Raw genomic sequence first — 18,702 nt, forward strand, 5'->3', positions numbered from 1 at the left:
ATCGCCTGCACAGGGAGTGGCACTATTAGGGCCTGGGGCTTTGTTGGAGGAGATATGGCCTCCTTGGAGGAAGTGTGTCACTGTGGGGGTGGGCTCTGCAGTCTGCTATGCTCAAGCTATGCTTGAAGTCTCAGCTCCTTCTCCAGCCCCATGTCTGCTTGCATGCCAGTATGTCCTGTCATGATGATGGACTAAACCTCTGAAACTGTAAGCTAACCCTCATTAAATATTTTCCTTTATAAAAGTTGCCATGGTCATGGTGTCTCTTCACAGCAATAGAAATCCTAAGACAGATTTAAATGACTAAAATAGCAAACATTGATGACTTCAAGAGCCCATTCAATTGTCTACTTGTGAATGAGTTTCTATGTGAATAATATACAACAAAGTGAAATTTAACATCTGGATATACAAATGTATATAATTTATAATCTTATATCACTAATTATGTCAACATAGTAATAATTATACATTTTAAAAGAAATCAACATTACTCTAAAATTATTTTCATGATTTGAAATCAATTAAAATTTATTTGCTGATACTTAATGAACAAGTCCTCATTTTTATTCATTTATTTATGAATATATTCAGCATATTAAGACAAAGCTTTGTAGAAAACAGATTTTAAAACCAAAATTTATTGTCCAATAAGACCAAAACTGAAAACTTTAAATACAAAGATCAATTCGTAACACTTTTTTGCTCTGAAAGTTTTTCTGTTTGTTTGTTTTTCTTGACAGGGTTTTACTGCATGTCCTTGGCTGTCCTGGAACTTGCTCTGTAGACCAGGCTGGCCGTTAATTCACAGAAATCTGCCAGCCTCCAATGCTTGAGTGCTGAAATTGAAGGTGTGCACCACCACCACCTGGCTTGCTTAGAAGTGTGTGTGTGTGTGTGTGTGTGTGTGTGTGTGTGTGTGTGTATTTCTAGATAGCGTTTGTGCAATTAACTCCCTTATTTGAAACGGTAGGTCAGTATGTTACTATGTAGCATCATGGTTGTGATTCTGTCCAAATGCTAATTTTCATTGTATCTGACTCATAGTTCATTATCTTCACTAACTTCATAGTTCATTATCTACTGCACTAAAGTTGAACTTTTTGGCCTCATGAACATTTTATCATAAATAGAGGAGATGCTCACAAAGCACCACATTGGGTGCCAAATGTAGCTGAATATCTAAGCAGTCTTATTAAATTAAAAAAAGCTCAGAGCCAGATATAGGGGGGAATGCCTTAGAGATCAGGGAAATACTGAGAGCCACCAACCAACCTTACCTCACTATCTCTGCAACTTCCAAAATGCCAAGACTTCCTGTCTACCCAGGCTTTTTTTGCCTTGCTGTTTTGCTCTTTCATTGGCTCTTAGTCTGGCTACCTCACTTCCTTGTCACTGCCTGTCTATATAGACCTCCAGGTCTCTATGATTGGTACTGGAATTAAAGGCGTGTGTCACCTTGCTTGGCTATGTTCCCTAGAGTAGCCTTGAACACACAGAGACCCTGCCTGCCAAGTGATCAGATTAAGGGCATGTGCTACCACTGCCTGATTTTTGTGTTTACTTAAAATGGTTTGCTATTTCTTCTGATCTCCAGGCAAACTTTATTTATTATCATACAAGTAAAATATCACCACAAATCAGCACAAATGAAATATCACCACAAAGCACCATGCCTCCCTAAGAAGATTTAGGCAATTAATGGTGAGAAGAAGTCATATTTCTTGTTATCAAATGATACTTTATCTTTGCTCAAGTAAACCCCATCCATCCGCACTTTGAGGGCAATAACCATTGATGTAATGGACCACAGACAGAAAGAAGTAGGGGGACTTCTTCAGAAGAAGAAATTCAGTGTAGGTAGAAACAGACAGGAAAAGATAATGGAAGGGATTATGATCAAAGTACATTGTATACATGTATGTAATTTTGAAAGAGTTACTAGAACAATGGTCTTCATTAGTTATTATATGTATCAGGAACATTAAAATACAGTTTAATAAATTTACTCAATGACTGTCTCTAAAAACTGGTCCTACAAATTAGCCTTTAGATGTGTTCTATAATGGAGTGCTGCCAGAAGTGTATTCTACTATTATTTTGATGGCATATATTTCAAGCCTACAAGCTATATTGTGACATATATAAATATGTACCTATATGCACATATGATGAAAATGATTATTACAGGTTAAACATACTTACATACTTGGCTGTGTATGTGTACATATATTTGAGTAGTTCTGGCATCTAAGATCTGAGTTCAGTGAAAGGAATTTTAAACGCTCTCTGCCAAACTATAAAACCCCAAACCTCCTCCTTTTGCTCCCAGAATCTATTCCCACTGCTAGCTTCTTTGAAGGCAGGACTTACATTACCTGTCACACAACCACAGTCACGTTTCTAGTCATATTTTTGGCAGATTTAGTAGTTATTTCTTTTGTTTATTCATGAGACAACCATTCATATTCAACCAATATTTAAACTTATAATAAATTTTAGCTTAAGACTTCTTGTACCTAATGTTTTATTTTTAATTACTTTTATTCCAAATAGCCTCTTTTAATTGAATAGATTAAATTGATCAAGCATGTTTTTTTTTTCTCTACATTCAATGATTTTTTTTTCAAGGATGGATGCAAATAATATGTAAATTTGTTTTTATTATAAACTTCAAATCAATTTAACATTTCCTTTTTAATGGGTAAGCTGCTTAGTATGCTTCCTCAATTGTCCAAATGAGTTGTCCTATTTTTCAAACAGTTCTGGCTTTTAATTTATTTTTTTTTTTTCCTGAGCAAGTTGAACTTAAGAAAAAAAAAATCAGTGAGGATAACTTCTTATTCTTTGATTCATTATTTATGAAAAATGAAAATATTTCTTTTTAATCGTGGTTCACAACTGGGTAAATTGTAAATGAGATTTACAGTAAAATAAGATAAAAAGACCTGTGTGTGTGTACATATATGTATGGTTAGGTTTTTTCCATTTTCTTAGGCTGTCCCCAGAGAAATAGATTTCAAAAAAATCATGTATTTTAACCAAAATTTCACAGAATTTTTGAGCAATGTAGAAAATTTGTAGATCAGAAAAAAATGACTTCATATTCTTTGTTATGAATTGTGTTCAAAATAAAATTCAGCAGATGTCTACAAATTGTTATGGTCAGTTTTAATTCTCTTCTTAATACAATCTATAGTGCTCTGTAAAGAGACTCTCAATAAGGACAATCTAGATTAAGTTCACTTGAGGCCATTTCTGTAAGTTCTATCTTGATTATATTAATTGAGTTGAAAAGACCTGTTCACTGTGGGCAACACTATTCCCTAGGCAGAGGATCCTACTTGCTATAACAGTTTAAAAAAATTGAAGTGAGTGCAAATGTCTGTCCATTAACTTTCTCTATTTCTAATATTTTTAATTAAATGAATTGCAGTCTAAAGTCTTCTCCTACTATTGGCGGCACCATTTCCCAGGCAGGGGATCCTGACTTCTGGGAGTGGAGAAAGTGATCTGAATGCACACACACTCAAAGTTTCATTCTTTCTGGGCTCCTGAACTGTGGATATGGCTAACTGCTTGCTTCACATTCCTATAGCCTTAGCTTCTCTGTGCAACCCCAAATTAGGAATTAAAATAAACCTTCTTTACCCTATCTTGCTTTTGTCACAGTATTTTGTCATAACAACATAAACACAATTAAAGCATGAATGAAAGCCAGAGTAGCCTACATTTTGAAGTATATGGTTTATTGTGTTACTATTAAAGGCACCACATAACAAGAAACAAAGACATTTAAATTCCAGATCAATATTTGAGCATGCTATTTTATTTTTCTGGAGTATTAATACTCAATATTGTATCTTCAGAATGTTGAGGTCAACAAATGTAAAACTCAAATTGATAAGAAATACACACACGCACACACACATATCTTTTGCAAAGTTAGGTCTGAACACAAATTTGTATCATGAATGATAATTCCAGAAATATTATTTTTCAATCTATTTCTTAGATAAAGGCTAGATGTGTTAGAATTCATGAAATAATGCTAGAATAAACAAAACAATAGAAGTTTAAATGTAGAATTGAAATCTTTCATCAGTGTTCATTTACTTCTTTCACAACTGATCACTCAGGTGATCTCAGAGGGTGTGGGGGGGTTCATAGCACTGGATAATATATTCAGAATTAAGTGAGCATCAATCAATTGGCAAATGAATATTCTCAAACTTGATTTATATAAAAATAAAAGAATACTTTGACTGGATGCAACGACTCACAGTGGTAATCCCTCCACTCAGGAGGTGGAGGCAGAAGAGTTGCCATGAGTTCAAGGACTAACATGAGCTACATAGTGAGTTCTAAGCATGCCTTTTATACATGTAGGATCTTGCCTGAAAAAAAAAATCAAATAAACAAATACTTTAAAGTCACTTCTTACATGTGTTTAGGTGACTCAGTGAGTTTAATTCAGGGTTGCTTATAAAGGCACAAGTGTTCAAAAGAGAATGGCCATCTTACCGAGGGCTACACTGTTGGGTGAGGACACATGAACCATTCCTCTGTGTTTGACAGAATGCTGACAGACTCAGTTTTTTGCAGGTCTTGAGCAGCTATTGTGAGTTCAGTGGCCATATTGCATTTGGAAAACAAGCTCCTGCAACCCTCCAGCCCTTTCCCTGGTGTTTCTTTCTAGTCTCCCTTTCGTGATGTTCTTTAAATACTGAAGGGGTCTAGATGTCACATTTAAAGAAGAGCACTCAACATCCACATATTCTCAGCCTTTTGGCCAGTTATGAGTCTGTTTTCGTCAAAGTTCTCTAGAGGAACAGAATATATATATTTAAAAAGTCAGCTTAAAATGGTAGTAGAGAGATAACATCTGAGATCTGAGAACTCTGCAGTTCCTTGATCTTTGAGGCTGAGTGCATCAATACTTAGTTCACTGAGGTGTCACAACCAATAGTTACTCAATCCTCCAGTCCAGGTTTCTCAGTACTCCCTGTCTGTCTCAGGAAGCATGGCAAGTTCCTAGAGACCTGCTAGTCCCTAATCTAAGATGAAAGCTCTTTGCTATCAGAAGGAGGAATCAGAAGCAGTAGCCATAACCCCAATCACCTTGGTGGCTAGAGAGAAGGACAAGCAAATAAAAAAAAAAAAAAAAAAAAGAAATAGATGATCTTCCTTCAAGTCATTTCAATCTGTGGTGTTAACCTGCTCACAGAAGCTGCTACTCATAATTGGATGGGCCTCCCCACACCTAGCAAGGCAATCATGGCAATTCTTCAGACAAGGCTTTCCTCTCTGGGTGATTCTAATTTTGGTAAGTCGACATTAAAAGTATCCTTAAGAATTTTTTTTTGAGCTGAGGATTGAACCCAGGGCCTTGCGCTTGCTAGGCAAGCACTCTACCACTGAGCTAAATCCCCAGCTGTGAGGGTGGAGGCGGGATGGGGGAGGACAAGGGAACCCATGGCTGATGTATAAAATTAAAACACATAATAATAATTTTAAAAGTATCCTTAATAGAGACTATGTGGTGGATGACTGTAGTCTACTGCAGAAAGACACCTCTCTTACCAAAGCTGAGAGCATCACTCATCTATGGACATGAACATAGATAGTCTGTTAGGCATAGCATGTCCATTTCACACAACGTTAGCTTTCCCACTAAGGGCTACCACTTATTTAGCCATCAGCTTTTTATGTGGCTTACAGTATTAGATATGAATTTTATCTTGTAGAGGGGACATCAGTTTCAATCTATATAGGGTAAGTTGCTCCTTACCAGTCATACCAATATTATATCTGTGCATAAATACTGCCAGACAGGACAGTAGTGTAGCAAGCAGAGTCCACAGCTGAGCAAGGTTGCTGATAATTTTTCTCTCCCAGCAGCTTGCATAGTAGCTTCCAGAGATATGAAAACTAGTCAGCAGGAAGGAAGCTTCCAGCTCATTTCCAGCTTGATTTCTCTATGTCCTGTGACTGAAGTATGTGATGTCATTAGCAATATAGTTTTATACCCTCTAGTTCTGGTGGATAAACAAGACCAGTAGCAATAACTTATATTGTTTTGGAGGCCACAGGGACCTCCCTGAACAAAAATAAAAGGATCAAATGTGAGATTTTCTACCAATGTAGCATCATCATACCAGCACACAAAACATAGGTATTTTAGTATATTTTGATTTTAAGATTTTATAATAAGGTTTCTGATTTTGTTTTAATTTCTTCATTTTTTTTCAGATGCAGAAAACAAGGCATAGACATATTCAATATAATCTCTGAGATTATCCATCTTGTAAGTAGATCAATGGAAACCAGCTAATGTACAGTGCCACATCCAGATTTTGTTGAATATAGATTATAGTTGAATGAGTCTGAGCTGCAGGCTGAACTTATGGACATTAGGTGAGCTCCTAGGTGTTAGGGCTACTGCTTTGAAGATCAGCTGTGGAATAGAAATACAATGCATCATGCTTCCGCTTATGTAATCAGCAGGTATTGAACAAGCGGGAAGTAAGCTAAGAAGGATTTCCATGCCACCAATACTTCTCTATTGAGCCAGAGAGTTCAAGGTGAGTGGCCCTGCTACAGCTTGCTACAACTTAAGTCCATAGTCTGTATTCACTGCACCTGTTACATCATCCAATTGCTCTATGATGGGACCATATTTACATTTTTCATCTATGTTTTTTTTTTTATTTGCTTATTAGGATATCTTTTTAAATATACTAGGGTGGCTTTCTAAGGAGAAGCTACGGCCAGAGCCAGGCCACAAACAGTGGCAGCAGGAACATGGAGGGGGTGGCTTCTGCTCTGAGCTATAAGCTACTTCTCATTGTGTTGGTGACTGTGGTGATGCTGCTACCTGGGAGAAAGGGCTTACTGCTGTTTGTTCGGAGAATTGCCAAGACCATTATGTTACAAGAAAGCATCAGCAAAAGTGAGTTTGGAAAGTTTGGCAAGACAAATGGTGGGGAGAAATTGCTGGGAAGATTTTCTCTTCTAGGGAAGGACATTCATGGTTCATGATTCCAACAGACAGACATTTATCAGACTGTGATTGCTCCAAACCATGGAGGAGGCACACACACACACAAAAAGTCTAAGAGTACTATGACCATGCCTAACAGAGACTTTGAAATCATCAAAAAATGACAGGAGCCCACAAAGATGATTCCACATGGACTATGGTCAAACCATTAAGCTGATTAACATCACAGAAAGATTGACTTTGGACTACAAACTGTTCAGGACAACTTTGAGATGGCTAGCTGAGATAATCCAGCCCAACAGACTACTCAAACAAGAACTTGTGACAAGCTCTGCACTTTCTCATTATGCAGCAACTGGACAAATGATACAGGACTTGACAATTAACCCAAAAATTTTCTTTTCAGGATCCCCTAAAGATGTCTTTACCCACAGAAAGCAGGAAGTAATTTTAAGAAAACAACACCCATATTCCCGAGAAGTGGGATGGGAGGGTTTTGGTCGCTTAAGTTTTGGATATTGTCATTGTTTATGATGGTTGGTTACAAGTTATTAATTGTTAATGGTCAGAAAAAAAGCTGAACAAGATTAGATTCAGAGTTTTTGTTTTAAGAAAAGCGAAAGAAAAAAAGAGAATATAGAAATGAGGTAGATCATCGACTCTAATCTGAGAAAAAAATGAAGAAATAATAAAATCAATGGGTAGATCATTTTATCTACAATACAAAGAAAAAGACGAAGATATAAAAATGACAAAAGGTAGATTACTGAATCTATTATGAAAAGAAAAAAGAGAGAATATGGATATGATAAAATAAAAAGGTCAGTTATTGAATCTACTCTTAAAAAGGAACTACTTTTTTTAAATAGGATAAGTAATGAAAATGTTTTGTCTGAGTCTATCAAATGTTACTGAACTGGACATTGTTATATATTAATAGAGTTTTTTGTCTGAATCTGTCAAATGTTAATTGACTAGACATTGTTAAAATAATTCTTGACTGTATATATTGTATATACTTGCTGGATATAGTTTTTCTTGTATTAGTTACAAGCTTTTTTAAAATATTAGACAAAAAAGGGGAAATATGGTAGTATTGTGTTCCCCAAAGTATTGTGCACTCTAATAAACTTATCTGGATTCAGAGAAAAGAAAAGCCAATAGATACAGAAGCTAGAAAATGGTGGCACTCACGTCTTTAATCCTAGCATTCCAGAGGCAGAAATCCCTCTGGAATTCTGTGAGTTCAATGCCACATTGGAAACAGCCAGGCATGGTGACTCACGCCTTTAATCCCAGGAAGTGAGGCTTTAATCCCAGGGAATGATGGCAGAAAGCAAAAAGGTATATAAGACATGAGGACCAGGAACTAAGTTAGTTAAGCTTTTGGCTGGTTAAGCTTCAGGCTTTTGAGAAGCAGTTCAGCTGAGATTGATTTGGTTAAGAACTCAGAGGCTTCCAGTCTGAGGAAACAGGATCAGCTCAGGAACTGGCGAGGTGAGGTAGCTGTGGCTTGTTCTGCTTCTCTGATCTTCCAGCGTTTACCCCAATACCTGGCTCAGGTTTGATTTTATTAATAAGACCATTTAAGATTCGTGCTCAGTCACCATACAGCTTGAGCTGATCTCAGGCTCTCAACTCTGCTGCATTAGTCTTCTAAATGCAATTACAGGTACAGAATATTGTACTCAACATTTTTTTTTTCATATTGTCTATGCCAATGGAGATTGGAAACAAGACTTTTCTCATGCTAGGCAAATGTTCCAAATCTAAACTATATCCTCAGCCCTTATTCACATTAATTTTTGAATATAACATGTTCTCTAAACAACAACTCATGTGTGATCTGTGTTCATATAATTTATTGTATGAATGAATCTTTATAAGAATTTATTACCAAGGTAAACTTTTAACACAGCTGTGGCCTTATAAAGCTGTCCTGTATCTTATCTCTTATGTGTCCCGCTTAAATTATGATTTTCTCTAAAAGAACCTCCTTATTCTTGCCACAGATACAAACTTTTGCTGAAGCCATCTACTGTAATAGAAATTACCTTCTGGGCAGTATACATTTTTTTCACTAATTTTGAGGTTTAATATACATAGCGGAAACCAAAGTGTCATTGAACACTGACATTGACACTACCATATGGAAGATTTCACAAAATCTTTTTCTTTCCCTTCTTCACTTCTGTGGTGGTGATGTTAGCCTTTCCTTGGCTTTTGCTTTTACATAGGACCTTTATTGATTCCCTGAAAGCTTTGAACATTCTTTATAATTTCTTGAAAACTTTCTCACAAAAATATATTACACTGACACATACCAAGCTGTTCTTGAATGTGTCATATTTTAATTGAATGAACATGGTCAGTCTAGAAATCGCTTTTCTTCCTAACACTTTATCATCTTCATCTTTGCATTGTCTCTATGGAATACATAACCATAATCACACTATCAGCCTGTTATTCCTTCTCAGCAGCAGCTGTAGATACAACTATTATTAATAAAGCCCTCTGGGGAAAGTAATAAGTTGTTTGAACAATTACATGTAGCTTAATTTTACAAAGAAAAGTAATTGAGATTTTTCAATGTTTATTTAATGAGATTTTCTGAATTGTGACAAATTGCTAAACAATTGAAGATTTATAAAATTGCCAGAATGATGCCATTGTCCAGGAAAATACCATTTTTCTATGAGAAGTAAGCTATGTTTGAAGGATCCACTATCCACTATGTTAGAATTACCTTCAGCGATCGACATTTCTTGTGTCTGTGTTTAATATACCAAAGTAAATTTTCCTTTTACTTGAGTTTAAATTGTTAGGACTCTGCAAGGCATTCAAAAGATTGATTAATTGTATTTAGTACATAATGTCACAATTTATATTATTTAAGAAAGGAATATACAGATAAACATTGATCCACAAGTTTAAGTATATGAGCAAATGCCTCCTAAGCAGCAGGTCCATGAAAGAACAGGCCTAGAAATTGTCTAGTCAGCATGAACAAGATCTGCATATGTCACAGGAGGTCCCAGCCCTGAGAAGACACAAGACCACATCCCTAACCCAGAAGCTATCTTCAATTGACAACCAGTTCCTGAAGAAGGATGAATTTTCTGCAATAGAGTCTCACTGAACATAGCAACCACACTTAAGAGCAGGCCCCATGCCCAGCAGGAGATAGCAAACACAAAACAAACTCAAGAGTAATTTTAGAGGATTTTGTTTTGTTTCATTTAACCTCATTAATTCATTGCCTTGTTTTTTTTTTTTTTTTAACTTTCAGATCTTTTGCTTATATATTATGGTTTCCAATTTTTTGTTTTTAGAAGATTTCTATATGTTCAAGGTGTGTTGTGTGTGTGTGTGTGTGTGTGTGTGTTTGTATGTGTATGTGTTTGTGTGTGTTTGTATGTGTATGTGTGTGTGTTTGTGTGTATGTTTGTATGTGTTTGCATGTGTATGTGTGTGTGTTCATGTTTTTTGTGTTTGTTTATGTATGTGTGTGTGTTTTTATGTGTATGCATTTGTGTGTGTGTTTGTATGTGTGTGTGTGTTTGTATGTGTATGTGTGTTTGTATATGTATGTGTTTGTATGTGTATGTGCGTATATGTGTGTGTGTTTAATTGTGTGTGTTTGTATGTGTATGTGTATACATGGGTATGTGTGTCTCTCTCTGTGTGTGTCTGAGTCTGTATGCATTTCTTGTGCTTTTTCTTTGGGTATTCTTCCTATTTGTTGTTGTTTGCTTGCTTGCTTGTTTTTTCCTACTCAGCTTTGTATGGTTTTGTTTGTGTGTTTGTTGTGTTTGTTTTTGCTTTCTAGTTGTCTGTTGTTTTCTAATGAGAAAGAAAGGGTATAGATTTGGGTGGGTGGGTAGGAAAGATCTAGGAGGAATTTGTGTGTGTAAATCACAATCAGAATATATTGTATGGAAAAAACTCAATTTTCACAAAAAAAGGAAAAGAAACTAGAACACCTCCATCCCTGAAAAAAAAAAAAATCCTGCTAGTCAAAACCCATCTGAATTTGAATTTCCCTGTGAACAGCAGTCAGGAGACCTATTGTGCTGACTAGTTGCTTCTTTGGTTCTGAAGAGCAGAGGTCTCAGCAGAGCATGGTAAGTAGATGGGAGGTCTCAGCAGAGCATGGTAAGTAGATGGGATGAATCAGAATTCTGCTAGCTAGCCATGTCAGCTCCTCCAATTAGGATTGTGAAAGTTAAAATTTAAAATATTGAGAAAAAAAAAAGAGGGTAGTAATTTTGGTGTAAGAGTTGTGATTAAACATAGGACAGACAAAAGGGAAGAGCCTTAGCAAAGGACTTACTGTCATTGTTTAGAAGGGAAGACAGAGAGACCAGCAAGGTCACAAGCTCATAAAGGAATGACTAAGAAGCAGCAACATTGTAGATATTGGTCACAGGAGAACTAGAACATGGCAGACTCACATCAATCTCTCAGCATTAGATTTGGAATTAATTTGTCAGAATAGGGATGAAGGAAAATATGTTTACTGCATAAATAATTGTTACATGCATAAAAATGCTTATGTTAAGAGCAGTAGAAATTTCAAAACTTCCACTGCAAAGGGTGTGCTTCTACAACCTAGCACATTCAACAAAATTTCTCTACAAGTCTTCTTTCTCAAATAAATAATTTATTTCCATCATTTTTTCTTTCCTTTTCTTTTCTTTTTTTTCTGCATCAAAGAAAGGTTTGAGCACCATAGCTCAGCCTGGCCTGAGTTCACTCTCTCTCTCTCTCTCTCTCTCTCTCTCTCTCTCTCTCTCGGAAATCTCAACTGAGGCATTACTCAGCTTAGATTTGCCTGTAACCATGACTGTGGGGAACAGTCTTCATCATCTTAATGGATACAGAAATGCCCAGCTCACTGTGGGTGGCATCATTCCTTGGGCAAGTGCTCCAGGACTGTGTAAGAAAGACAGCCTTGTCAAGGCCAGGAAATAGCCTTCCTTTACAGTTTCTTTTTCAGGTTCCTTCTTAAGTTTCTGCTGTATCTCTTCCCTAGTGATGGACTGTGGCCTGGAAATATAAGCCAAATGGACATTTTTGAACACTAAATTGCTTTGGATGACAGTGTTTTATCAGAGCAATGAAAATAAAATTAGCTTAGGCCGGCCTTAAACTCATAGCAATTCTCCTGCCTTGGGTTGCCAAATGTTGAGATAACAAGCACAAGACACTGTGCCTAGTGCTTAAAACATTTAAAAAAAGAAAGAAAGAAAGAAAAACTGGCAAAACTTTGTATGATTCTGACTTATAAAAGCAAAAGCTCAAGGTCTCCAACTTTTGGAATGAGCTTTCTGCAGTAAAAAAAAAAGTATGCCCAAATTGAAAGAAATAGATGCAAGTGTTAATATGATAGGAAAATCAGAATTTTCAGTGTATATCATCTGAGTAAAAGTTTCTTATTTTCTTAATTCTGTAATAAGTAACATGGAGTGATTATGCAATTTTTAAGCTCCCTCACCATGCACTCAGGCACTTGCTCATGCATGGACACAGACACAGACACAGACACAGACACACACACACACACACACACACACACACACACACACACACACAAGCAATTCTAGGGAAACTAGTAATTCTCCCTGCTCCTAGCCCATGTCATAGCTCTTGTATGGCGGTATGCTGATGTGATATTTGTAAGTGATTCTGGTCTTGCTAATGACTTTTAAAGTCACACTAAAACTATGAGACCTCCACATTGCAAATATATTTCTTTCTTAATGACACAACAACTTTTTAAGTCAGTTTTCCAAGGTCAATGACTGATGATGATCTTTAATTTTCATATGAGAATGTCTGATTATCGGTGTTTATGAATTCAAGATACATATTCTAAAGAGTCAAAAATACTTATGATATTTAATGATAGAAATCTTTGTTATTTCCTTTAGATGTGAGACAATGAAAATATGTGAATAATCATTTGTATTTGGATATTTATAGCTCTAGAACATATTTCTGTATCAAGACAGAATCTGGTAAGAATAAACTGCAGAATTCTTCTCTATTTGCCATTCTGATACTCCTCCATTATCTGTGGACTATGAAGGAATGTGTCCCATCATTCAGTATTTATTCCAGGGTCAAAGTTTGGTTGTATCCCAAACCCATGGAAATATAGAGGACACTATGAGAATACTGCTGTGATATTGGTAAAACTGAGATTGAATTTTTTTTCAAGGAGAATGTCCTTTCTATATTTTTACATAGCTGAGTTAAAGTTTCAAATTTCATCATACTGCAATATACTAAGCTGTATTTAAATCTTCTTCTGTGCCAAGCAATGGGGTGCTATTTTGCACAGCTGAAGTTACATAATCCTTTTAGCAACCTTATGTGTTAGCCGAATAATTACCATACATCTCAGAAGGAGGAACCAAGAGCACAAGTTAAATATCTTGTCAAAGTTGCAAGATTTAAAAGTCAGGTTTTTCTAACTCCAAACAAAGCTTTAACTATTTTATCCCTATGGTACAACTCATAAGACACAGGTACATGATTTTGTTTTTATTCTCAGTTTTTGCTTTGGTCTATTTTTCTTTGGTATTTCTTTTTATTTTAATTTAATGGATTCATAAAACCATACAATAATATATTCCAGAGTCATTCTTATGGCTATCAATAGCCTTGTGAGCCTATTTTAAACAATGAGACAGAAGAGAAGTGGTTTGATAGGATTTTGGAATGGTTCTTTAGAAGAAATGTATCTTTTGTGACTTATAGATCACTCCTAATCTAACTTGAAAAAAAAGTAGATACACCTGTACTTGGAAACCTTCATGATTGGATGAAGTTGAGGGTAACTCCACCAAGACAGATTGACTAAGAGCCTGACTGCCTAACCTTTTATGCCTAATGTTTATGAGATTAAAATAAAATTCTAATATACTTCAGAATACCCAAGGTGATCTTACCTGCAAGTGGATGCAGTTTCCACTCGATGACTTAATATATTCTATGAAATTAAACTCCTAGAAAAGTTTTTTGATGTTAAATAATTTTTATTGAACTGACTTGATTTCATATTCACTGAGAAGGAAATTGAAGCACATTGTAAAATATGTCCTTTCATTGCTGAAGAAAAACATTTTCCCCTCAGAGTAAATGTATGTTTTATTTCTAAATTAAAACAGTAAAAATGGGTTTAGGAAGGAAATATGCATTGTGAAAATAAACTGGTTCAAGCATATCAACTTTTCAATTATATACTCACTTCATATAATTTAGCAAACTCATTTTTTTTTAAAATGGCATCTCTTTCTGTGTGATGGTAGGGATCAAATATAGATTATAGTTTGAATATAGTTTCAGAACATACATTGAATATAGTTTTAGAGAAATTCTTAAGTAATTCTTCAACACAGGCAAGTAAATAAACAGAACAATACGAAAAATGGGCATCATTATTGAAATTTTAGGAAGATGGACAGGTGATATGGTTCAATGAAGAAGAAAGTTGGCACTCACACCCCAGGATCTGAGTTTGATCTCTGGAACCCAGAGAGAAAAAAAAAAAAAAAAAAACAGATGCAAGCCACATGCATCAATATTCCTACAGTGAAGTGGGAGTTGCAGGTAGGGGAATAGCCAGTAAACTCAGGGTTACCTAGTCTGAAGTACTTAGCATGGCCAAAACAGGAGAGGTCCCTCCCAACAAGGTGGAAGGTGAGAACAGACTTCTTAAAGTTGTCCTCTCAGGTCCACAAATGCACTGTGTTGTGTGGGCCTGCACTGCTCACACACACACATTGTATCCTTCCCTCCTCCAACAAACACATCATCTGTATTTTAAAAGAATAATCTAGTTTATACAACAAAAACTTTTCAGTGGTGAAAATCAACATGTACCATGAATTTGTTCCATTACTGTACTTTTTAGTACATGTAAAGATAAAATGAAACTGACCTTTGTCATCCTTCACCATTTTATTGAAAACTATAATACATCTTGTTGAAAACAGAGTTAAAATGTGCTTGTATATGTTGAAATGAATTCAGTAAAAGGGATATACAGTTTTACACTCACTGTAGTTTAGAACATTCTGGGGTAAACACTTGTCAACAGGGAGAAATGCCTTCCTCTTATATGTAAAGACAACTGCTTGAAGTATTGATTTTGGAGAATGAACTCTCTAAATCTAATTCTTAAAAAGCAGATTTAGACAAATGCAATGATTGTGGAAGATATATCTGTACTGTGGCTAAGCAGGTGTGGGGAATAGGAATAATCACTTAAGACAGGAACTGCAATTGGAAAAGTAAGTACCAGTTATTCTCATGCGGCACACACATGAGAGGTGCAATTCTGTGAACTCCTCAAGGACTTACTCCCATCTGGTTTGCTTGTAGTCTGATTATCTTTGATCCTTATTACTATCAAAGAAATTGATGTTTATCAACACTGATGTTTCAGAAGGTAACCCCCCATGGGCATCCAATTACTTTCTTCTGCAGCCAGCTACTGGGAAAAGGAAATTGATTGACAGATGGCTCTGGAGTGCAATGCTTTGGGCCCAGTGGGGTGCATCCAGATTGATTCAGTGTTGAAACTTTCAAGAATCTTGCAAATACACCCAAGGGAACCCTAATTGAACTCCAGGGGTCTGGGCTTAAATCCACTTTCAACTCGAAATCACTCCCATCCTGAAGAAACCTCTTTAGGCCCAGACATAGCTTTATACAGCAAGAAGTTGCAGGAGCTAAAGAAGATGTAGATTCCTATGGCATCAAGGTTTCCTTTCAAGGCAGGCTATACCCTTTAGGTAATAATAAGTGTTCTCCTTATGCCTACACTGCCTCTTATTCTGAATACATGTGCACTGCTGTAACCAAGTGTCACAAATTGGGTCCCTTATAAGCAAAATAAACTTACTTTTCATAGTCCAGGAGGCTTGGAAGATCAAGAACAAGGCACCTGCAGACTTCATGTCTGCCAAAAACAAAAAGAGAATGCTACTTTGTCTAGACTGTCCTTGTTTTCAGTTTCTCCTCAAGCTTTTGCATATCCTCTTAGATCTAACTCTAAAGCTATTCCCAGGAAGCCCTTTCATAGGCTTTTACACCAGTCTCTGGATTTTAGAATAGTTTGAGAAATTATTCTTTTAGGACTTTCATTCAGTGAAATACTTAGTATTTGCTTATTTATAGTGGCTTGCTTATTTTGAAAGACTTTTTTTTTTTATACCTCATTTTTCATACCTATTAAGTGTTCAGCAAATGTAATCTGAATGGATGTATCCTGCCTTCAGTCCTTAACCTCTCTATGTCAACTTCCTTCTAAATAGTGTTAATAATAAAGTGTATACTAGAAAAACATTGTCATTGAGGTAATCAGAAGGAACTATGTTTTGAAATACATGCAGTTTTGAGTCCCTGTATTAGAAACAATTATTGTTGCTATCTAATGCTCTGTATTGCTGTGCTGAACTTCTGTAGAATGAATAGAGTAGCATTAGAAAATGGGTCTCAGTGGTCAGCCACCTAATTTGATAGTTTGTACAGTGTATGATTGGACTTATAATTACTGGAAAAGTTAGAAAATCTTCCTGTGTCTGATTTACTGTGTGTCCAGACATTTAGAAAGCATAGAAATACCAACCTTGCCATAGTACAACACAAGTATTTCTCAGTACAGCTACATTTTAGTTCTGAAAGCAGCATGAGAGTAAAATTAACATATGGCCAATTTGCTGGATGCCCAGAGGTTCTTGGATCATGCTGATACATCTTTATCTGCTCATTAGGATTATGGCCTGAAATTGGGCTTACTTGAGTTTATGCCTATTACTCTAGAAATCACTGCATATTACTATGGCAGCCTTTGAAACATCCACAGATGACTGATAGCCATTCACATGCATACATATCTGTGTGCTTGTATATTTGATTAGCTTTATAGTTCCTATATGATGATAAGCTTTCTTTGAGGAAAATTCAAACTAAATATGTCTTTTCAGCACTGAAATCAGCAGGTTTAAAAAGTTCCCCATCTTGTAAATGAACAAAACTAAATTTTGCCTTTTGTTTCACACTTAAAGAAATTCACTTAACGGATAGGATCTGACTTAAGCCCTGTAAAGACTGGCCAAGAATCAGAGATTCCTCCACTCACTTGCTTATGCTTGAATATATTTTAGATTTAATATTTCCCCTTTCCAGGTCACAGACTAGAATGTAATAATTCAGAATTCTTAACATAATATGCTATCATTTGTCTACAGCACTCACATATTACTGCTAAAGAGCAGGTCCAGAAAGGGCCAATAAAAGCCAAAAGGAAGCAGGACTTTGATAAGGGACAGGGAAGAGGAGAGGGAATGCGAAGTTTCTATTTTTTTTCCACTTTAGCTTTAAAAAATAAGATTTTTATTTCTCCCATATTATATCCTGATGCTATATTATAATATACTCTAATTTTCCTCTCCCTCTACCCCTCCCAGTTCCTCCCCACTTACCCTACCATCCAAATCCACCTTCTTTCTGTCTCTTATTAGGAAAAAACAGGCTTCTAAAGGACAGTAATAAAATAAAATAAAATATATAAACTATAATAAGATAAAAAACTAGCATATCAGATTTGGGCAAAACAAACTAAGAACAGGAAAAGAAGCCAAGAGAAGGCAAAAGAAACATAGACCCCCTTGACGACACACTCAGAAATCCCATGAAAACTTTAAATTGGAAGCCATAATTTATATGCAATGAACCTGTAGGGTAAAATTCTCTCTCTCTCTCTCTCTCTCTCTCTCTCTCTCTCTCTCTCTCTCTCTCTTTATATATATATATATAAGATAATAAGATAATTTTAAAAGGAAAAGCATTAACACTATTTTGTGAAACAAGGAACCTGCAAAGATATCTTTGAGTTCATTTTCTCTTGGCCATCTACTTCTGGGCATGTGTAGTGTGTTCCCCTAATGAGACACTCTTGTAAGATACTAAATTTTCATTTGCAAGTGCTGATTAGTTGGAGATTGCTTCTGGGTTAGGGATGGGGGCATATTTCCATATCTTTCAGCTCTAGAACTCCATCTGGTGCAAACTCATAGGCTCTACATGCTGCCTCAGTCTCTGAGTTTAAATGTGCTTTGGTCCTGTTGTTTAGATGGTCTTGTTTTCTTGGTATTCTCAATCTCCACTGGCTTACACTCTTTCTGCCTCTACAGCCAAGGAGATTTCTTGAGCCCTGAGAGGAGGGATTTGAATGAGACCTCACATTTAGGGTTGAATATTCCAAGGTCTCTCACTCTCTGTATATATCTGGTTGTAAGTCTCTATGTGTGCCATCTGCTACAAAAGGAAACTTTTCTGATGAAACAGTATAGCAAGTTGTCCTTAGGAGTAATTTTATTGCCTTTAAAAAACAGTATTATTTTGTTTTATCCTAGGACCCTGGTTTATCTAAACTCTGCTTCTGAATCACCCAAGCAGTGTTGGGCATGAATTCCATCTTGGGTCTTCTAACTGGTTGGTTACTCCTTCAAATTTTGTGCCACTATTGCGCTAGCAAATCTTGTAGTTAGACACTAGTATAAATTAAAGGGTTTGTGCCTGGGTTGAAATTTTTGTTTCTCCTTTGGTAGTGTGCAGACCTTTACACAGGGTGAAGGTTCTATGATGTATGTAGTGGCTTGATTATTCCATGTTCAACAAGTTGT

At 36.1% G+C, this 18,702-nt stretch overlaps 1 pseudogene; it reads left to right on the forward strand.

Annotated features, from left to right (window-relative positions):
* The first annotated feature begins 6,804 nt into the window (after window positions 1–6,804).
* LOC118569863 overlaps window positions 6,805–18,702 on the forward strand; it is a 47,858-nt pseudogene continuing 35,960 nt past the window's right edge.

Source organism: Onychomys torridus, chromosome 18 (genome assembly GCF_903995425.1).
Source record: "Onychomys torridus chromosome 18, mOncTor1.1, whole genome shotgun sequence".
In the NCBI taxonomy this organism is placed as follows: Eukaryota; Metazoa; Chordata; class Mammalia; order Rodentia; family Cricetidae; genus Onychomys; species Onychomys torridus.